The sequence below is a fragment of the Phyllopteryx taeniolatus genome, chromosome 8 (assembly GCF_024500385.1).
Source record: "Phyllopteryx taeniolatus isolate TA_2022b chromosome 8, UOR_Ptae_1.2, whole genome shotgun sequence".
Lineage (NCBI taxonomy): Eukaryota > Metazoa > Chordata > Actinopteri > Syngnathiformes > Syngnathidae > Phyllopteryx > Phyllopteryx taeniolatus.
In genome coordinates, this window is record NC_084509.1 from 12384118 (window position 1) to 12406813 (window position 22696).

At 43.3% G+C, this 22696-nt stretch overlaps 1 protein-coding gene across 18 annotated transcripts in view; it reads left to right on the forward strand.

Annotated features, from left to right (window-relative positions):
- sipa1l3 (signal-induced proliferation-associated 1 like 3) overlaps positions 1-22696 on the forward strand; it is a 112598-nt gene that overhangs the window by 26263 nt on the left and 63639 nt on the right. The window contains exon 1 of one of the 18 annotated variants that reach the window (XM_061783240.1): positions 882-902. The exons of the other annotated variants lie outside the window; for them this stretch is intronic. The gene's annotated coding sequence lies outside the window, so the exon portion shown is untranslated. Of the gene's footprint in view, positions 1-881; positions 903-22696 lie in introns of those variants that run through there. 18 annotated transcript variants of the gene reach the window in all.

A 22696-nucleotide genomic window follows, 5' to 3' on the forward strand; every position in this document is an offset into this window, starting at 1 on the left:
TAGGCAAATTTTTGGATTGTAAAGGCAGAATAAATGTGTTGACTTTTCGAGACAATAGCGTATAGTACTGTTGGTTTATACATGCCACATGCCGGGTTCCTTATTTACCCAAGGAAGGCAGTTGGAAAGGGGGAATACAAACACTTCCCATTCTATCATCAGAAACTGGCCAATCGTGAGACAGGAAGGCCTGGTTTGACTGGGGACCCACACTTCCTAAAATTACACATTATATTGTCATAACATCGACATACATTTACTGATGGAGAACAAAACAGACAAAACCCTTTGTTCAGGAACTGAGCAAGCTATAGCAATTCAAACTGGAATCATTTAACTCGTTCACATTTTGGGTGATCTTTCAAGACCCACAGAATATTCTTCTGTGAAAATATGAGCATCCAACCTACCAAAAGAAAGACTAGACTCTTCTTTCATCAGAATGTTTTTTCTTTCTAGCTTTTGTGTTCATTTGCGGTCAGCAGTAGAACAAGCATTGGTTTCACCAAAAATACACTGAAACGTCAAGCGGAGCAATGACTTTCAAACTAATATTTTTTGCTTTTGTGGCATCTCAAACTAAAACAACATAAACAAGACAGAGAGAGGGGTTTTGATGGCAAAATAAAAACATCTTTACAGATCTATAATTAGGAAACACGTTATGAGCAACGCTAACCACATCGCTCTAGTTGAATGTAAGTGGCTTTTTTTTTTTTACATGCTGTTCGTCATTTTCTCCATGAACTGCGTAATTTTTTCTCACGATAGCGACGCACACGTTCTACACTTTGTTGTCTTCAAAGGAATGTCTGTTCTTCTGATTCTGGACCCGAAGAACCCGGCTGTCGATGCTGCGCCATGCGTCTGTGAAGCGGTTGCTTCATCTCGCCGATGTATAGGTCATTGTCCTCCTCATTGCATTGCACCACGTAAACCAGTGATTCTCAACTGGTGGGTTGAGACCCAGAATTTGGTCACGGACCCATTTTGAGTGGGTCGCGGACAACTTGTAAAAATGACATATGTATTTGAAATTTTCCATTCCAGTAAAAAGGTATACCAAATTCTCACATGGCATATATTAGGTAAGCGACAGGAAGTGTAACTGGTGACAGGAAGTGTAAATGCCTGCACTCTAGTTACTAGTATAGTCTGTAAACAAAAACTGTGCAGCTCAGCCTCTGGCTAGCGGACTCATGGCTACTAATATACTTTTGACGGTACGTCAAACTAATTTAAAATTATGTTTAATTTTGTAATGTACTATAAATGTGTTTTCAGAAGCTATTTTCAAACAAAACATTTTTTGTGTGTTTTTAACTTCAATAAAAGTAGGTTGTGACTTTGCAACAGTAGGAACATGCGGGTCCCAGGGTGACAGCAGTTGAGAACCATTGGTGTAAACAACATTGCTGAGGTTGCTTTTGGGAGTTTTGTTCTTGGGGTGAACCAGTTTTTGTCTGAGGTTGTTGGTGGGTTTGAAATGCATTGGTATATAATGTTTGGAGAAAATCCTTCTGAGTTTCTCTGACAAACGTACTAATACTACTTAGTATATTAATACTATTATGACTGAATAATTCTTCTAAAAAACAGTCACACTAAAAGGTTACACTGAATAACCATGGTAACCCATGGTAACTAATTTCACATTTTAGTGAGCTGTTGACAATTGTAGCAGCCTTGACACACAAAAAAGTGTGACTTATAAGTCTACTTCAAACTGACATCTCAGAAAAGTTGAAGTTGGCTCCTGTGCCCTCCTCTTGTGGTTTTATGTCCCAGTCATCTTCAGTATGTTCATTGTCCTCAAGTAAAATAACTGTCCTTCAAAGGTTCACCCCTTCTTATCTTGGACATTTAATGGGCCTGCATCTGCTCCTTGTAGTCCCAACTGATCCACACACCTAGCACACTCTCCTGCCACTTCCCATTGAAAATATAATGAATAGTATCACAAATGCCCAGCTCGTTTGAACTAGTTCGGTTCGATTAGCAGGAGAAATCATACGCTGAGATGTCGATTATGCTAACAGAGTAAAGTCCGCCCACCATCTGTTTGACAACTTAAGGAATAAGTGACCAAAGCTCTACATGGTTATTGGGTGGCTGCAACAAAAGCCATGTAAGATACCTACTTGAGCTATGTATGTAAATGTGTGTTAGTGTGCACAGCTCAAAGGACATTGTTGCCTGTTGTTGTGACACACACCCGGCAAACAGCTTGTACACACAGGGAAATCTAGGATTCACCATGTGTGTTTGTAATTCCTGTCTGCCTGGCTGGCTGTCTTGGCGAGATGCCATGACAAAATGGAGGTAATTTTGAAATGCGCTTGCAGTAGTAAGGGCAACACCTCCCTTGAAGAGACAGTGGCTTGCATCATCAAAGAAACGGTCCACAGAGGCATTAAAGATAGATTTGTCGCCTTTGTGACCTCGTGAGGCAGCAGGATTTGTCATCACAGGGTAGAAACTCTTGTCAGCAGATCTACTAATAGACAAGTAGTATGCTAGTCAAAGACATGGTTTTAAAAACTTTGTTTTAATTGCTGATCCAAAACTAAACTGTCACCTGACCTAAAAAGCAAAGTCATCCTATAGTTTCTGTTTGCATTACTATTATTAGGTGCCCATTGTATGTTCATGTTGACCTACATACTTAGTCTCCGAACCAAAACAACTGAAGTTCGGACTCTTCGTTTCGTCAAGCCGACAATGACTCACGGCATACTGGAACTAGCTTGCCTGGTTTGCTCGCCCGTCGCCCTTCCTGTGAAATTTATGCCGCTGCAAGCAAGCTGTATTTCCTGTTTTGCCAAGCGCCCGCCAACATACATCTTTGTTTAGTGTCGTGAGCTTGTCATATTTTATTTTTTACCACACTTCATTTTATCCACAAGATGTGGTTTACGTTTCAGATCTCTGTCCATGTTAAAAATTACCCCTTCCTGTTCCAACATATCTGTGCACAAAGCAAGGTCCATAAAGTCATGGATGAGAGAATTGGGTAGGATGAACTTGACTGGCCTGCACCAAGTCCTGCCCTCAACCCAAGAGAACACCTTTGGGTTAATTTCGAGTGGATAGTGAGCCAGACATTCTTGTGCTCTATGTATGTGTGTGTGTGGTGGTGAAGAGCTTCCACATACAGCAATTCAAAGGAGGCATACACTAAAAGTACAACTCCTGTCTTGATGCTAGCCAATCATAGGAAGAATAAGGCGGATTATTGTTCAATAAATACAATGGACACAGAATCTTTTTCTGGACTCGATAAAGTTTCATTTTTGTGGTAACATCCGCCGCACTGCTCATGACGAAGCAAACTGCTCAACCCAATAGAACACCTTTGGGTTAATTTTGAGTGGATAGTGAGCCAGACCTTCTTGTGCAACATCAGTGTGTGACTTCAGAAATATGCTTCTGGAAGAATGGGCAAAAATTCCCATAAAATCACTCCTAAACCTTGTTGAAAGCCTTTCCACAAGAGTTAAAGCTATTTCAACTACAAAGGGTAGACTAACATCATATGAAAGCATATAGATTTATAATTGGCTATCACGTAAAATCAATCAATCAAATGTGAGTCAAGGCAGGTGAGTGAATACTTTTGGCAATATAGTGTATATTGCGGGAGAGCAAGAGCAATGGATAACAAAAATACTCCACAAAGAGTATAAAAAAAATAGAGTAACAACTACAATAAAAACCTGTAATATAGCGGGACTGCAAAGCGGAGGATTACTGTATCTGTATTCTGTGATATGTTGCTGCATCAAACCATGATCTTCAGCTCTCACTGGAGTGGTTTGAAGCAGAGTGTGAAGCGGCTAGGATGAAAATCAGCACCTCCAAATCTGAGACCAAGTATCTCGGAGTCTTGTTCATACTGTAAGTGTCAGAAGAATGGAGCGGGAGATCGACAGGGGGATCAGTGCAGCGTCTGCAGTGATGCGGACTCTGTCGTGGTGAAGAAGGAGCTGAGCCAAAAGGCTGGTCGATCTACGTCCCTATCCTCACCTACAGTTATGAGCTGTGGGTCGTAACCAAAGGAACAAGATCGCGGATACAAGCGGCCGAAATGAGTTTCCTCTGCAGGGTGCTCTCCCTTAGAGATAGGGTGAGAAGCTCTGTCATCCGGGAGGGGCTCAGAGTCGAGCCGCTGCTCCTCTGAGCAGATGAGATGGCTCGGGCATCTGGTTAGGATGCCTCCCAGACGCCTTCCTGGTGAGGTGTTCCGGCCACGTCCCATGGGAAGAGGCCTAGGGGACGACCCACGACACGCTGGAGAGACTAAGTCTCTCGGCTGGCCTGGGGAAACCTCCGGATCCCCCCAGAAGAACTGGACGAAGTGGCTGGGGAGAGGGAAGTCTGGGCTTCCCTGCTTAAGCTGCTGCCCCCAAGACCCAACCTCGGAAAGATAAGCAGAAGTAAATGGATGGATAATTATGCGGCCTTACCCAACAGCCTCTCAAAATATCCTCTCACTCTCCTTTTTTCTCTCCTGATTCCTCTGTTGTGCCAATCTGCGTCTTCCTTAACAATTGTGCCATGTTTTTGTGGTTCAATCAATACATTTACCATGTATTGTTTGTGTAGCCTCAAAACCTGATACAGGGTCACAGTTTTTCTTTCTTGAAGTGTGGCGAAGAATAGCCAACTATAGATTTTTTTGCGGTTGTTCACTTCATTCTCATTCGGCCACACCACTTGTTGTGTGGCGGGTCTAAGTTAACTTATTATTATTTTTTTTACACACTTGTTTAAATTTAAAATGCTACTTAAAGCTATTGCCTGTACCGTTAATAAAGATTTGATGGCGACAGTCTCACCCTGAAGGACAAATAATTTGCATTATTGTCAATTTGGAAATTGTTTGTAAATAAGAATGGATTCTGTTAAACCTCAGTCGGTTCCACTGTGTGTCAATCTTGTGTTAAGACAATCCTTGACTTCCTCCTTTTAGTTTTTAAGCATAACCTTAGCTCTTCTGCGCTCCATATCATAGAAGAGGACTTACACGGAATAATATTGACATTAATCATAGGTTAAAGCCTGAGATTAATTTGACCTTACAGCATTACACAACAATAGGCCAGGCCTTTCCCACACTTTGTTTTGACCCAACAACAGACCTCAGTACAAATAAAGCCCCCCTAAGGACATTTTTTGTTTGGCGTCAGAGGAAACATTGCCCTCCCCCATATCATCTTTTTACCCTGCCTATTTACCAGTAGAGTAAGAGAAAATTCAGCAACATAAATGATGAATATTATCTTTATATTTCAAGTGAGGGTTACTTCAAGAGGAAAAGGAGTACAAAAACTCTCACCATCTCCAGTGTCACTGTTCAGAGAGGGCCCTTCATGATGTGGGGAGGGAGGTAAACTGATCTCCAACAGCCAGCTAAGCGTTGGTTTATTCTTTTGAGCGCTCACAAACTCTTAATTCAGTAAGGTCCCAACAGCCTCTTGTGTCAATGGTATCATTCAGGGGGGACAAATAGTGAGAGGAGAAACGCTGCATTTGTGTCATTTGAGTGTGAGGCCTTCTTTGTTTAACTGTTAGCACAAAGGTACATGCGCACACTCTCCTTGACCCCACAGCTTGTACTGTATGTAATTGTTGATGCATCATCCAGAGTAAGTGGAAGAAATGAGGACAACAGTGTCACTGCTCATTAATCAGCCGAGTTAAAAACAACTGATGCTAAAGTCACTGGCGGTGATGCCCAAGGCACGCCGGTCTCACGTCACGCTTGACAGTTTTTTTGTCCCTCACTCATGATATCATGATTGTCAGTAAAAAGTTGATTAGTTGGATGCATTCTTAGTCAATGTCATCTGCATTAAGACAAACCCATTTCTAGTGTTAGTAAAAGTGATGATTTTCTGTTTTGTCAGGCTTATTTACATCTGGTGCTCTAAGTCATTCATAAATGGTGAAAATAAATGTCTTCTAAATTTGACACACCACATAGAAGTGTTGTCAACACCCCTGCCAAATTTGAATAATTAAGAAAAATTGCCAAGTATATAAAATGAGGCTTCAAAATCTTGAAAAATAAAGCCGTTATCTCCGCTCTCAGACACTGTGGGTTTGTCTACTAAATGTGCTGAGACCACACCCAACGCAACTGTCAACTTTAATTAAAATACCACTACTAATCCTGGAAAAAGGACTGCTACTTCATCGAGAATCTTTCTTATGCCTGAACTTAACCACGTTTAAGCCGTGAAAATATATCCCCTTAAAGCCTCCAGTGGCTGGAATAGCGAGTGCCCACACTCATGGCCAACAGAGACGCCGAAGACCCTTTCCACACGTTGGATGTCAAGACAAACCCCCCCCCCAAAAAAAACCTTGAATTTCCTCTTACTCTACTGGTAAATACGATGGGTAGGGTAAAAACATGATATGGGGGTGGGGCACTGTTTCCTCTGATGTGTGTGACATGCACGTACTCAAGACCAACAACGTGGCGGCCACGTCGGAGGACTATCCAAAGGGAAGATGGATTTTTGGGGTGTAGGAATAGCTAGCTAGCTAATTGCACATCACAAATGCTCCGAATAACCGCTGATGCAGATAAGCGAGCCCAAATTCTTATATGGTATGGTATGGGGCGATTCATGCCGGGCCCAAGTGCATCACTGGGCCAGTTTTATGCCATGTCCAAAAATCAGGAAAATTGAAATGTGAATAACAGTTTAATGCTATAGCTCTACAATTGAGTACTACATAGTTCTCAGTCTATACTTCTACCTTCAAACATATACCTGTATAATGTATTTAATAAACAAATCTGTGAAAATTCACTCTACAGTCTAAAGGAAGAATTGTAGAAAATATGAACATTTATCCATTTTATGTTCACTAAATGGGGGAAAAAAAATCACTGATTTAGTGGTTCTTAGCCTAAATACCCATTTTTGGCTCCTTTCTTTGCCTGCACTGATTAAATAATCTGATGCGACAGAATGAAGGATTGTGCTTTAGGAATTTTTGATTGAAGCTTGGCCCTGGCTCGACCTCTTCCTGATCTGGTCCCTAGAAGTAGTGTGTTGGTAGTCCTCTGTTGCTTGGACGGGTTCTGATGGAGGAGACTTGCTCAAGTGTGAAAGCTTACATCTGTTAAATTCATTGACCTGTACTCCGTCCAATTTATTTGGATTGCCTGGATAAAAATAATACATACAATTAATTTTCTTTATCGGCCATTTTTGCAGTCTGTAATTTGTGGTGCACTTAAACCACAAAGGCTTATGCTGAAGCGTTCTATTTATCACTTAGGGTCAACAAACTATTGCGAACATCTGTCAAGAGAACCTGGTAAAGCACTGCAAATTACAGCCTCCGAACAGACAGTTAAAATAAATGATTGCCTCCTTCAAGATGATTTAATATCACTGTTTTATTCATAAGATGTACTGTATTTGTTTACCTGATAACTTTGGAAGTCTGTGTAGTATCCTAACATGTCATGATAATCATTAATTGACTTCTAGGTGCTTTCAGCTGTACAGAAATTAAATGTGACTTTCTGTGGAATTGGTCATTAGTGCATAGCCCCTCAAAAGAGTTACGTTGTCTTCCTCAGATTTGCCCAGCTTCCTTCGTTTAACTTTGTCTTCTCTTGTCCCCAACGGTGGCCTCCGCTTCCTGAGGCCTCGTCATCAGTTAGACTCATTAGTGTGTCACTGCTCTTCTTTGGTTACAGGAAGAACCTTGAAACAATGCACAGTACCTAAACACACGGACATTTCCGCTGTAAAAGCGTCTTTTTTCTACAAAACGGCATGTGATTTAGCAAACAGAACTGTTATCTGGTGGAACATCTGAGGTCGAGCACAGTCTGTCCTAGGGCGCTGGTCATCCTTCGTCTTCCTGATTTGGAAACATCAACTGTTGCCATCGTAAAACCTTTTACTGAACAAGCTAACAGTGCTGCGTGGGGAAAAAAAGCTGAACACTGGCATCTTTAAGAACATGTAAGGGCCTGGCTGTACTTGTTCTTAATTGATTTTAGAGATTTCAGTTTGTCAGAATTATTATTTGACAGCTTATACTAGTATTATTAAATTGTTGAACATTTACAAATTTCCTTTATTATAGATTGCGTTAACATGCATGTTTTGAGAAAAGGAACATTTTTTTCTTGAAGAAAAAAAAATATTTTGACATGATCTGTCAAGAAAAAATATTTATTTCTGTTATTTATCCATCCATTCATCCATTTTCTGAGCCACTTCTCCTCACAAGGGTTGCAGGCGTGCTGCAACCTATCCCAGCTATCATCGGGCAGGAGGCGGGGTACACCCTGAACTGGATGCCAGCCAATCGCAGGGCACATACAAACAAACAACCATTCACACCTACGGGCAATTTAGAGTCTTCAATTAACCTACCATGCATGTTTTTGGGATGTGGGAGGAAACCGGAATGCCCGGAGAAAACCCACGCAGGAACGGGGTGAACATGCAAACTCCACACAGGCGGGGCCGGGAATTGAACCCCGGTTCTGTTATTTATTTTGAAGGTAACAAGTTGATACTCTGAAAAAACAGTTTCAAAGCTCCTTTGGTATCAGGAGAAATAAAGCAAATCTTAGAAGGGGAAAAAAGCAGAACTTGTTTTGAATAATGTCAATGTTATTTGCTTTCTCTATAAGCAAAAGGTAAAATCATTAATATAGAAAATCAGATTGTTGTGGGAAAAAATTGGAGATGTTATTTTAAGGCCCTAATAACAAGTGGGAAGGTGATGCAGCATTTAGTCTTACTGCTTTCGATGTATTTCATGTTCTTTTAACAACCCTTTTGAGTTTGCTCATTTTGGAGTCAGTGTCACAAAAAAGCCAAAGAAAAAGAGAAGGGGACCGAGTCAATCCATTGATAATTGAGGTACAATGAAGTCTTGTGCGATACGTTGACATCTTTTCCACAACAGCCGTTTGAATTCCAAAGTTTTGTGCGATTTCATGGGCTTATTTTCAATTGTACAAACATAAGAAGTTGCACTGTATTCTGAAATCCCTCTCAAAATCATTATTTAATGCTAAGATGATTGGGTTAGTATCAAGAGGGTGTTTTGACTCACTTTGCAGTCCAAATAGGCATGTTGACATCTAAACACCAGAGTTCAAGATTTACATCTTGTCTTGTGCAAAACAGCAGTGAAGACATTTTGCATGGCTTGTTTGTTGCCTGAATTTTTATGTCTCCAACGGTCTATTGGTCCTGCTCCTTTGTGTCATGTCGACATTGTTACCTGGAGCAAGGGAAATCAACACTGCTGCTATAATTCCTGTCTGTAGCCAGGTTTACATGCAGGCATTTTGGCATGAAATCATTACGATTGAAGATCTCTGGTCAACTGTGTACACGTGACGTGATCTATTCTGATCTGGTGTTTACGTGTGCCACATGTTCAACCGAAACAGCCGTTTTACAGACATGTGACGTGGAGATGTATGTAAACATCACATGATTTATCAAGATGGAGGTCAATCGTCTATTTAGCACGGTTGTGACTGTTTTTACACTTTTATTAAAGCAACAGCTTGGTAAAAAATAATTTGCAAGGATTTAAAAACATCTCCGGCCGTCCAGACCAGCTCTGGTAGGAAGCAGCCATGTTTTCAAATGCGTAAATGATGACATCACCGCCCATTTGCGTCAAGACAGAGCATGCACAGACAGTGCAGCCCAACACCTTTCCGATTCATGGTTTATTTGACAAAAAAATTACATCTGATCGGTTTGGCAAAACGAATATACCACCCTTGTGAATGTGAATGCAATTCCATTCGTATTCAGACTGTTTATTCCGATTGAGGTGTTTATATGGAGCATTTTCATTTTATTAGGCTTCTAACGCAATTCTAATTGAAATGCAAGGCTGGTTTGTGTGTCGTTTTGTGAGGGAACTATGCTCATTGTGCACTCTGATTACACAATTATTATTGCAGATTATAATTTGCAGTTTAGTGTATGGTCAAAGGGTTGCTGGTTTATCTCTGGATGTTTACTTTTGCTGCGAAGGGTTAATACTCTTTGATGACTCTTAGGGAGTGGGGGGGAGAACCAGTTTCACCGACGTATCCTGCTGCTGCACTTGTTGGTAGTCATAATTTGACAGATTGAAAATGACAGATGCATTTGAAATAGTTGAAATGCTGTCACGAACATCCCTCAGAAAACTCATCATCTTGACAGGTGAGCAAAGTTAACATTATTCCCAATTATTAATGCACAGTTCAGACACAGCCGGTCTGCCTTGCAGTCTTTTAGCCAATCAAGATGTCTGTATGAACCAACAAACCTCTATCCTTTAACATTAATTCATTCATTTTCCGTACCGCTTATCCTCACTAGGGTTGCGAGTGTGCTGGAGCCATCCATCCATCCATCCATCCATTTTCTGAGCCGCTTCTCCTCACTAGGGTCGCGGGTGTGCTGCAGCCTATCCCAGCTATCATCGGGCAGGAGGCAGGGTACACCCTGAATTGGTTGCCAGCCAATCGCAGGGCACATACAAACAAACAACCATTCGCACTCACATGCACACCTAGGGGCAATTTAGAGTCTCCAATTCATGCATGTTTTTGGGATGTGGGAGGAAACCGGAGTGCCCAGAGAAAACCCACGCAGGCACGGGGAGAACATGCAAACTCCACACAGGCGGGGCCGGGGATTGAACCCCGCCCCTCAGAACTGTGAGGCTGACTCTCTAACCAGTCGGCCGCCGTGCTGGAGCCTATTCCACCTATCTTCGGGCGAGAGGCGGGTTACACCCTGAACTGGTCGCCAGCCAATTCCAGGCACGGGGGAGAACATGCAAACTCCACACAGGCGAGGCCGGATTTGAACCGGGTCCTCAGAACTCTGAGGCAGATCTGTTAATCAGTCCGCCACCAGTATCAATATCCATATATGATGCTGGTGTAAGGCCCGTCACACACCAAGCGATGCTGCCCAAACAGACTGAACTGTCACGCAGTGTGTGGGGTTCGGCAACTAGTTTTCATGACTGGCAGACTATCAGGTACTGTTTTTGTTTTAATCGCTGGTGAACTGCGCCGCAATGTCGCAGATGTAACAGCCAATCAAAGATGCACATAAGCGTGCACATGAGCTTTCACAGAAAAAAAAAACAAAATCCAGGTTCTAAATGTAAGCAAGACCCAGCCGGCCAGCGGGTGATGCCAAGCCATACTAATACAGTATATTGTGTTTTACAATAATACTGAACTAGATTCTATTTTGAATTCTAATTTCATATCTACCTGTGGCTAGAAAGCAAAGCGTGGAGAGTCTCGGTGAAATGCATGGTTAAGTCAGATAATGGGGTGATTGATCATTGCCAACAGACTCTAAAAATATCCACTCTACTGTATTATTGCCAGTTTCCTCTCTTAGTGGCAATCAATTTCTTCCTTGTGTGTGCACCATGTTTTTGTGGTTCAATAACAAAAATAAAATAAAAAAATACAGTACAGTATACCGTATGTGCAGCCTCAAAACCTGATACAGGTTGCAGTTTTTTCCCGTGCAGTGTGTCTGTCGACAATCGCTTGGTGGTGGGAATTTTATCGCAATACAGGGGGTCCCGACATTCAATGTTTTGAGGTTACGTAGGGCGCGGTATAAGAATATGTGGTCGCGCGGCAGAAGAAGGCACATTCAGTTATTGCCTTATTTTCATCCATCCATCCATTGTCTTCCGCTTATCCGAGGTCGGGTCGCGGGGGCAGCAGCCTCAGCTGGGAAACCCGGACTTCCCTCTCCCCAGCCACTTCCTCTAGCTCTTCCAAGAGGATCCCGATGCGTTCCCAGGCAAGCCCCACCTCTCCCCACCGATTCACAACGTCCCGAGTCGAGGTCAGCAGCGCCCCATCCCCACTATACACAGTGTTGATGGTGCACTGCTTCCCCCTCCTGAGATGCCGGATGGTGGACCAGAATTTCCTCGAAGCCGCCCGGAAGTCGTTCTCCATGGCCTCACTGAACTCCTCCCACGCCCGGGTTTTTGCCTCAGCGACCACCAAAGCTGCATTCCGCTTGGCCAGCCGGTACCCATCAGCTGCCTCAGGATTCACACAGGCCAAAAAGCCCCGATAGGACTCCTTCTTCAGCTTGACGGCATTCCTCACCGCTGGTGTCCACCAACGGGTTTGGGGATTGCCGCCACGACAGGCACCGACTACCTTACGGCCACAGCTTCGGTGGCCCGACTATATCTAGTCAGAACTTCTCAACCTCACACACCAGCTCGGGTTCCTTCCCTGCCAGAGAGGTGACATTCCACGTCCCAGCTTCTGTAGCCGGGGTTCGGATCGCCAAGGTCCCCACCTTCGGCCACCGCCCAGCTCACACTGCACCCGACCCCTATGGCTCCTCCCACAGGTGGTGAGCCCATGGGAAGGGGGACCCACGTTACCCTTTTGGGCTGTGCCCGGCCGGGCCCCATGGGTGCAGGCCCGGCCACCAGGCGCTCGCCTTCGAGCCCCACTTCCAGGCCTGGCTCCAGAGGGGGGCCCCGGTGACCCGTGTGCAGGCAAGGGAAACCTAGATCCATATATTTTGTTCTTCATAGGGGTTTTTGGAGCCGTGCTTTGTCTGGTCCCTCACCTAGGACCTGTTTGCCATAGGTGACCCTACCAGGGGCGTAAAGCCCCCGACAACTTAGCTCCTAGGATCATTGGGACACACAAACCCCTCCACCACGATAAGGTGACTGCTCAAGGAGAGGCCTTATTTTCATTTGATTGTTTTTATTTCTGGCCTAGAAATGTTTTTCATTTACTGTAATTCTTACTTTACTACTGCGTAGTACGACCCTCTATAATGAATGATATTTTGTATTGTTCATTTTCCTTATATTGCCATTAAATCTTCTTACGCAGCACAACTAAACATAAAACCTACTGTAGTTAAGCTTCACTATTTGGGTTTTCCTCAATGGTTCCAGTGCAAACCCCCCTAACCCTTGTTAATCAGCTTGCAGTGGCTGGCTCGTCTCCCCTGAGACGTCTGCATGAGAGCTGCAACAGCTGTGATGGTGTATGTCGCCCACAGCACCCGTCAATACGGCTGCTACGCAGAAATGGATCTACTCCAAACGCACACCCATGGGGCACAGGGACCATGAACACAGCTGGGCGGCCTATAGCCTGGCTCCTTTATTGTTTGCCCAGCATATGTGTTTGCACTGTCAGCAGTCAGTTCACTATCTTTATTATTGAAATTAGTCTTTTTTTTTTTTTTTTTGTTTCCCCCCCCAATCTTAGCTAAGCTGTGCTCTAAGCTTCTTCACTAGTCACCTGTTGGGCTTTGCGTTGCTGCATATCGACAAACAATAGAAAAAGATGTTTAATTGGGTGGAGCGGGGAGGGTCTTGCTTAAAAATAAATCAATTTTCTTTTCTTTTTTGTGAACGTTTTCCAGTGTGGGAAAAAAAGCGTCACAATGGGACTCAACCATGTTTCAGCAGCTGCTTTGTTGATGGATGTGGACTAAAATGACTAATTATAAGAGCTCATTACAGCCGTCCATTGTCTTTAGCGCTTGTCCACATTAGGGTTGTGGGTGATTCTGTCCCAGCTGACTTTGGGTGAGAAGCAGGATTGGGGGGGCTGTTCCTCCCAATCACGCCCTTCCAGGTCTCACTGTCATTGCCCACGTGAGCATTGAAGTCCCCCAGCAGAACAATGGAGTCCCCAGCGGGAGCGCTCTCCAGCACCCGCTCTCAGGACTCCAAAAAGGGTGGGTAGTCTGAACTGCTGTTTGGTGCATAGGCACAAACAACAGTCAGGACCCGTCCCCCCAACCCGAAGGCGGAGGGAGGCCACCCTCTCGTCCACCGGGGTGAACCCCAACGTACAGGCACCAAGCCAGGGGGCAATAAGTATACCCATACCTGCTCGGCGCCTCTCACCGTGGGCAACTCCAGAGTGGAAAAGAGTCCAACCCCTCTTGAGAGGACTGGTACCAGAGCCCAAGCCGTGTGTGGAGGCGAGCCCGACTATATCTAGTCGGAACTTCTCAACCTCACACACCAGCTCGGGCCCCTTCCCTGCCAGAGAGGTGACATTCCACGTACCTAGGGCCAGCTTCTGTAGCCGGGGATCGCATCGCCAAGGTCCCCGCCTTCAGCCACCGCCCAGCTCACACTGCACCCGACCCCTATAGCCCCTCCCACAGGTGGTGAGCCCATGGGAAGGGGTACCCACGTTACCATTTCGGGCTGTGCCTGGCCGGGCCTCATGGGTGCAGGCCCGGCTACCAGGCGCTCGCCTTCGAGCCCCACCTCCAGCCCTGGCTCCAGAGGGGGGCCCCCGGTGACCCGTGTCCGTGCAAGGGAAACCTAGATCCATATATTTTGTTCTTCATAGGGGTTTTTGGAGCCGTGCTTTGTCTGGTCCCTCACCTAGGACCTGTTTACCATGGGTGACCCTACCAGGGGCGTGAAGCCCAAGACAACTTAGCTCCTAGGATCATTGGGACACACAAACCCCTCCACCACGATAAGGTGACTGCTCAAGGAGAGGGGTTGAAACTAGTGATGCACAGAAATTAAAATTCTTGACCGAATCCGAAAACCAAAAAAAAAGAACAAAGCCAAGGCCAAAAACCGAAACACTGAAAGAAATTATCCCAATAATTAGTAAAATTGCTTTTATAGCTATGACTATGTACTAAGCTCACTAAAAGCAAGGCATTGCAATAGCATACATTAATATTTATACTTCAAAGAATACAAAATGTTTTTATTTTTTACATTTTTTTCCCATATAAACACTGACATTCCAACAATGCACAGATAGCGCTGGGCGATATGGGAAAAATTCCTACCACAATTTTTTTTTTTCCACATCAGCCTATTGTTATAGATCACTCAATCAAATCACTATTTTTTTTTATCTTAAATGTTCCTTGTTACGCTTAACCTTTTTTAACCTTTTTTTTAAATATTTATTTTCTGTCAAAAGTTGAACATGACATGGAACTTTATACAACTATGTAAGACAAATAAATATATGTATCTATTCATAAACACATACCGTATAATCTGACCATGCATAAGCTTTTTCAAGTTTTTCAATTCCAATTTACGCCCATGGCGTTGGTAACAAGGGTCTATTAATTTAGTCATCCACTTGAATCCCTTATTTTTCACCGTGCTTAATGTTAGCATGTCTTTGGCAATACAGTTTGTTTGTTGTTTTTGGATAGGGGGCGGGGGGCATGCTACTCTGTTTCCTGACAGACGTTACAAAACCAAAATAATTCCACACTGCCAAACTTTTCGGCCTTTTCTTGCCGTTGTTTCTTCCCAGGGAACACTACCCCCCCAGCGCTCTCCCATGGCTGCAGCAGTAGTCTGCAAACATTAGCATCTGTTGCATGCCACTGCTAATTTGCTGTGTGTGTCATCCTAACTTGGCATGGTTCTATTGACAGCACATGTTTGGTTCAGCGTGGAGCAACTTGCATTATTATTGGCTATTCGTATTGGCTGTCAGAACATGCATGGACTGTCGTAGCCATAGCCGCTAAACAGCGAGACTGAGACGCCCACGGAGCATGCCACTCATCATTGACGGCCCTTCCGAGCTTTATGCAGAGAAGTGCGCGCTGACTGCGGTTTTTGCTTGCGTCATTACATCGTGCTTCAGCCACCAAAAATGAAAAAAAAAAAAGGTTTAAGTCAAATCTCTGCCTCAAGCTTTGCAGGAATCATTTTTCCACACAGACTAATATTACTGCAGACTTATGCACCATTCCGTTTAGAAATACGATACGATGGCAGCAAGCCAGGAAGAAAGATTGCGTGAAAGACAAAGAATGTACAAAGTTTGGGATCCTTTCACATTAAAAAAAAAAAGAAAAAAGAAATTGCAATCTGTCTACTGCGAAGCAGAATTGACAAACATACCACAACAGCATGTCTACGATCACCAGCACACGCTATCGGTGTTAGCTATTTTAATATAGTCTAACACTGCTAGTTAGAATGTTTTTTAATGTCCCCCACAAGTTCTCAAGGAAGGACACAGCCAGCGGTGCACTTTCAATCGCTTTAGTCAACGAATTGGAATAAGCCTATTCATATACAAGCTGAAACACCACAGCTGACGCCCAGGGACTCAACACGCAGACCGGCAAACCTGAGCTAACAAAAGCTAACTACCATCTAATTTGCTATCGCACACGTCAGTCACCAGGCCAGGCCAGGCCTTGCCTTTTACAGCCACACACATTCAAAGTCACAGATACTACAGTGTGGAACCTGGGTGCCTAACTCATTTTGCAGGCCACATCGTAGTTATGGTTTCTCTTGGAGCGCCATTATGACTGTGAACAAGTAGTTTTGAGATCAGAAGCCATTAAAAAAAATTTTCAACTATAATTCAATGTACCGTATTTTCCGCACCATAAGGCGCAGTCTCAATTACGGGGTCTATTTCTGTACTTAAGCCATACATAAGGCACACCTTATTATTCGGCGCATGCTAAAAGAAGGTAACGGAAGTAAAACAGTGAGTTTGGTTGAACTTTATTCTACTACGTATTTAAAAATACACTCACATTATTTTTTGATCACTCTTTTGTCACAAATCAATCGAAGTCCTCATCTTCTGTATCTGAATTGAACAGCTGGGCAATTTCGCCATCAAACATGCCGGGTTCCCTCTCTTACTCGTCGGAATCAGTCTCGTTACCGGGTGGCTGTTCAGCAATGATGCTGGCTTTCGCGAAAGCTCGGACAACAGTCAAAGCAGATGCCTTAGTCCAGGCATCCGCCAATCCATTCACATATGGTGGCGTAACTTGCCCGGCGCTGCCTCCCATTCTTAGTAAAGGTGTGTTCGCCGTCTCTCATCCATCGCTCCCACGCCGCTCGCAACTTCACTTTGAACGCCCTGTTTACACCAATGTCTAACGGTTGGAGTTCGCTGGCAGTTGCTGAGCCACGGTAGTCCTTGCGCGGATGGCGAGATGGTGCCTTTTCATAAAACGAAAGCACCAAGACGGACCTCTATGAAAGTGTTCGATCTTCATGTCTTGTGCTATTGTTATTGCCTTCCGTCGAATGTTGACTGTAGAGACGCTTCTCCCGGCTGTTCTTGTGCTTGACTTTGAATTCTCTTGCGGCTGCTCTATTCCCATTTACAACTGCATAACTGATAGCCTGTAGTTTGAATTGTGCCTCGTAAGCATGTCTCTTCGCTGATGCCATTTTCGGGGGTCCTTAGCCAAACAAATGTTGTTTTGCAGCATACCGGTAGTACAGTATACCTGGCGGAGGTAAGCGTACGTACTATAGCTAGCTTTACGTAATGTTCTCTAATTTATTGCCGTCAGCGTACGTAGTGTACGTATTACGTCCCTATGTCGGCGGGAAATGGTCCGATAGTCAATCAAGCGGAGCGCTTACCAAAATCACACAGCATTTTTACAGATTTTGGAACTCAGTGCACACATAAGGCGCACCGGGTTAAAAGGCGCACCGTCGATCTTTGAGAAAATTTTAAGTTTTTAAGTGCGCCTTACAGTGCGGAAAATACAGTATTTATAAGAAGAAACAAGAGACATGCTTGCAATATCTAAACGTTATTAAGTGAATGCAATTGCAATTTTGGTATTTTTGTAAGAAACATGAAGTTGCCGCACATGATTTCCTTTCGCAAGCCACAGAAAATGATGTGGCGGGCCAGATTGAGTTTGACACCTCTGGTGTATAGCGTCAGCATGGCGACCCCAATTGGAAAAGAACAATTCCTGCACCCGACGTGCATATTTTGTATTGTATTGTTGTTTAATAATGCAAAATTGAAAACAAATTTAATCTGAATTTTTTTCTTCCCCCCCTCATCGACCTGCCTCAGTGGAATTCATGGCAAAATCTGCTAGGATACATGGCGGTTGTCTACGACCATGCTTTTTTAATATTCAGCTCAAGCTCTAAAACCTCAGTTTTTGGTTAAAATTGGTTGCTGTAAATCATCTGAAATGTTAACATAGTTGTGCTCTTGGGCCAGAGTTTGTGCAATGTAAGAAAAATGGTGTGTTTTTTGACAGAAACATCAATTCAACAGAAAGAGGAAGCTGACTCGTTTGTCAGTGCTCAGGAATGGGCCTGACGTTTGTCAGTCTTTCAAGACAATGCGGTTCTGACCTCCAGCAGCCACGACAGGCAGTTCCTTGACAAATTCTAGATCAGGGGTGTCAAACTCGTTCTTGTGATGGTTATGTCGTTATGGTTTCCCTTAGAGGGCCATGATGACTGTTGAAACCATATGAATGTATAATTGCCTCATCATATTATTACATAAAGTATATACAGAAAATTTGTTGGATAATTAGTTTTGTAATACGAAGTCAAGGAAAACAATTTGTTGTTTCAAGTTGTTCAACTATTGGTCAATTTATTTTAGAATGTGGTTTGGCAACAAAAAGTGCTTGCAATCACTTAACGTTATTAAAAGTGAAGACAATTTGCAATTTTGGAACAGATTTTAGCAAAAAGAAACAAAAACGGAATAGATGCACATGATTTGCTTTCGCCGGCCACATAAAATGATGTCGGGCCACATTTGGCCCCCAGGTCTTGAGTTTGACACCTCTGTTCTAGATGGTATTCACAATCTGTTCTGTTAGCCACCTGATGCCAAGCGACGTGCTTTGATGGTCCGAGAAAGAGGTTGTGTGTGTATGTGTCTGTTCACTGAAATATCTTTCTGGTGACTCACTGCCTTTTACATGTGATAATCACAAAAAAAGCAGCTAAAGACACCATTAGATTTGTTAGTTTCTTTTACGCAGAGATTCCTGCAGAATTACTGCATCAGAGCCCTTACAACAAGATTTTTGCTTTTACACAGAATCCAGCAAGTTATATTGCCACTACTATGTGCGTTTTCACACAATGGCACATTATCACTCAATCAGATAGATGCAAGACAATGTCAACGAAAATTGCAGGGATGACTCCATTGCTTGATTTTGATACAGAAACAAAACTGAATAGGCGGGAAAATGATTTCTTCTATGGTCAGTGTAAAAGGCGCCATTATCTTACTATGAATGATACCACCGGTATATGTTTTTACCACAACACAAATGGCATCTGTAAAGTTGTTACAATTCTAAAAATACATTGCTATATGTTACATTGTAATATACCGGTGTATCTCAATAAATTTGATCCTCAAAAAGTTAAACTTCTACAGTATATTATAGATTTATTAAACCCATAGGAGTGGTGGCTTCACTTAGGAGTTTGTTTATTTGAAGGATAGTCCCACGAGAGGCGTCATCTGAATTTTTGAGGGCATCCTTACAATACATAAATATAATGACCAGTAGTACAAAATCATAATTAAAGGTAAATCCAGAACACAATTACAAAAACATTTAAACACAGTACCTGCACACACTCACTCTCTCACTCACACTTTATTTGTTCTGTGACAATGCTCGTAACTCAAAACACTCGTGTCTCAAATCATCTTTCCCCATTGAAATTAATTGAAATGCCATTAATCCATTCCAGCCCTACACAAGACATACAGTAATAATATAATTAAATAATATATAAAGAATTAAACAGTTTGTGCATCATGATTTCATGATTCAGTGCCCTTTGACATTGTGCTGCTTCAAGTGTGTGCGCCTTGGCCACCAGGGGACAGAATAAAATAGAAGTCATAATACACGAAGTTCTGTTGTCGGTCTACATGTGTTCCTGCAACATATGTGTTCAAATATCCGTTGGTTAAAGGCTTATACCTACCGCAACATCGATCGTTACCCTGTGTATGTCGTTTTTTAATTGTGTGTTAACATTAAGATGGTGGACTTTTGTAAGTTGTATGCTTTGCATGAATACACAATGTGTAATTCTTTTTATGTATAAACTTCAACTGGGCATGTCAATAAATAGCTTGAAGCAAGCGCTGTATATTGAATTTTCACTTTCTGCTGCTTGTTGTGAAGTTGTTGTGTGCCACCATTTAGCCTACTTAGACATTGAGTAGATAACTATTGGGGAGGACCAAGGGGTGACCTCCAGACAGTCAGGTTCTTCCATGCTAATCCCCCCGTACTTACTCTGTCAACAGGTCCGCATTGTGCAGATGTAAATCGCAAAGCCAGCGTATTCAGCTGTCTGCGGAGCATGGCATATGGCCGATTAATTCACCGTAAGATGCGATTGAAGCATCTATAGAAATGCCAGGAATTTGCACAATTGGATTACGTTATTTGAGCAAAAACAAGTAGCAGATGCTTGAATCCCGCTGATGAGTGCACGGCCCTGAGCTTTTCCACTTCTTTTAGCTCATTTAGACACGCCTTGCTGCGTTAGCCGCACGTGGCTGCGAGGAGCATACTGACTGGCGTGATTACAGCCCAAGTTCAAACTGTGTTTGCCGTGTGTGGGAGCTTCGTAGCAGTCTGCTGCATTGCGAGATGGCCACCTTAATGTGCAATGCAGTGGTGTGTCTTATTATTTCTCTCACTCAGGTTGTGTGCCCCGTTTGCCTGTGGCCTGCCGCCTACACTGCACGGCCCTCCGCACCTACCCGTTTCTATGGCGACCGCTAACAGCATAATGATCGTACAGCGACAAGCAGCCTCTCCGAGTGGTTTTGGTCAAAGGAGCAGGGTGTTTTGTCGATTTCTTGCATTTTCCTCTCACCATGCCCCCTTTGCACACAACCACTAGACCATTTATTTAATTGAATTAGTTTATTTTATTAACTGTATTTGGTTTGTAATTTGGGCAGCGCGGTATCTAGTGGTTTCCTCCTGCCTCACCGCCATCACGGCAACTTATTTCTAATTATTCGAGTTATTCGATTAATCGTTTCAGCACTAATTTAGCTGTCAAGTATAAAGAGCCATTACCCATTGCATACTACAGCTAAAATAACGTAAAACCACTAATTCCTTGTAGATGCCTGACAGAAATATTATTACCTAGTGCCATTTGATAGCTAGTTCTGGAATTAATCTGTGGCTAATGTATGTAAAACATGTAAAAAAATATATGTGGATGTAATTGTTACTTGATTTCAGGGGGTCCTTGGTTTACGACGGTCCTGAAATACGACGTTATACAAATGGTGCGCATTGGACTAGTTTGCGCAGCGGCGTAACAATAAGCAGTCACACAGGACAACAAGGGACACTCAGTTACTTCAGTCTTTACTGTTTTTCATTTGATTGTTTTATATTTATGGCCAACTGTAAAATCAAGTTAATTGTATTTTAATAGAACCAATTCACAACAGAAGTTATCTCATGGCACTTCAAACATTACTGCGCAGGTCAAGAATCAAACTCATTCATTAAAGAAAACCAGCTGTCCTTGCTCACATGAGCAAGCACTTTGCGACGTAGGCAAGGAAAAACTCCTTTAAGGAGAAACCTCGGCCACTTGGTTTAAGGTGGAGTGACAAGAGTAGAGAGGCATAGGGAAGATAGAAAGAGAAAACAGGATAGCGGGGTTATGTAGCCGGGGGAGGCACAAGAGAACAATAAGCACAACAACAGCCGTATCAACAACAGTAAAAGTCTCATGATGACAACGACGATGCTGCTATTCTGACTTTACGACTGCCTTATCACAAGTTAGTGATACAACGCTCTCCGACAAATTCAGGTTACGTCACTGCCAAGAACAGAACTCTGTCATAAACACCGCCCCTGCCCCCTCACCCCCCTGTAATTATATTGCTCATATTGGGCTGAGCTAGCCACACCTATTCCCTTATTGCTTTACGTTCCATTTCCTGGTGTATAGTTATTGTTACACTTTTCGTCTTGTCACTGATTTCACTGATGTTTGTCGGTGGATGTTCCGCTCAAATCAAAAAGAGTCGGAATTTGCTTGATTTGTTCTTTAAAATCGTCCCATCTTGTTGGGCACAGGTTTGCAGAGGCTTTTCCCCTCAAATGACACTCCCCTCTCTTTCCATCCTAATGTGATTTTAATGACGCTCATCCCTGCAGGGAGCAAATCCACATTACATGACTCGGAGGCAGGAAGTGAGCCTTCGTCATCACCCTCATGCCTTATTTTCAGTTATAAGACCAGGCTGCGATTACAACGGCTGCGGTGGAGGGGCCAGGAGAAGTCACCTGAAAGGGGGTGAAAGTGTTGTGATTGTGAATGGGGGCTGCCCATCCTTCTCCATTGGGGGTTCCCTCCCCCTTTGACACTACACTACTACAGCATAACAAGCAAACACCACTAGTTTATATTGAACCATCACTGCTTTTTCCCCCTAGGCAGAAAATCAATATGCTTTATTTTTTTTATTTTCACACACGCTGCATAAACCTACATGTTAGGTTCATTTAAGATTCTATGGTGTCTGTATGTTTGAATGGTTGTTTTTCCATGTGCGCCTTTTGATTGACATCAGGGTGACCTGTCCAGGGTGTAGTCTGCCATTCGGCGCTCAGCCTAGCTAAATGAAATAAAACATGGGTTTTATGTGGTTGCTGGCTTCCCCTAAGCGTGATCAATTCATTTTATGTACCTCAGTAATATGTTTGTTTGCCTCTTCCTGCTAAGAAAGCGCAAAACCCTGTTTTAAAACCACAGAGATCATAAACCAGGCTGCGGTCCACCTCCCAATCCCTAATCAAATGGCCATCCCTAATGGATCCAAACG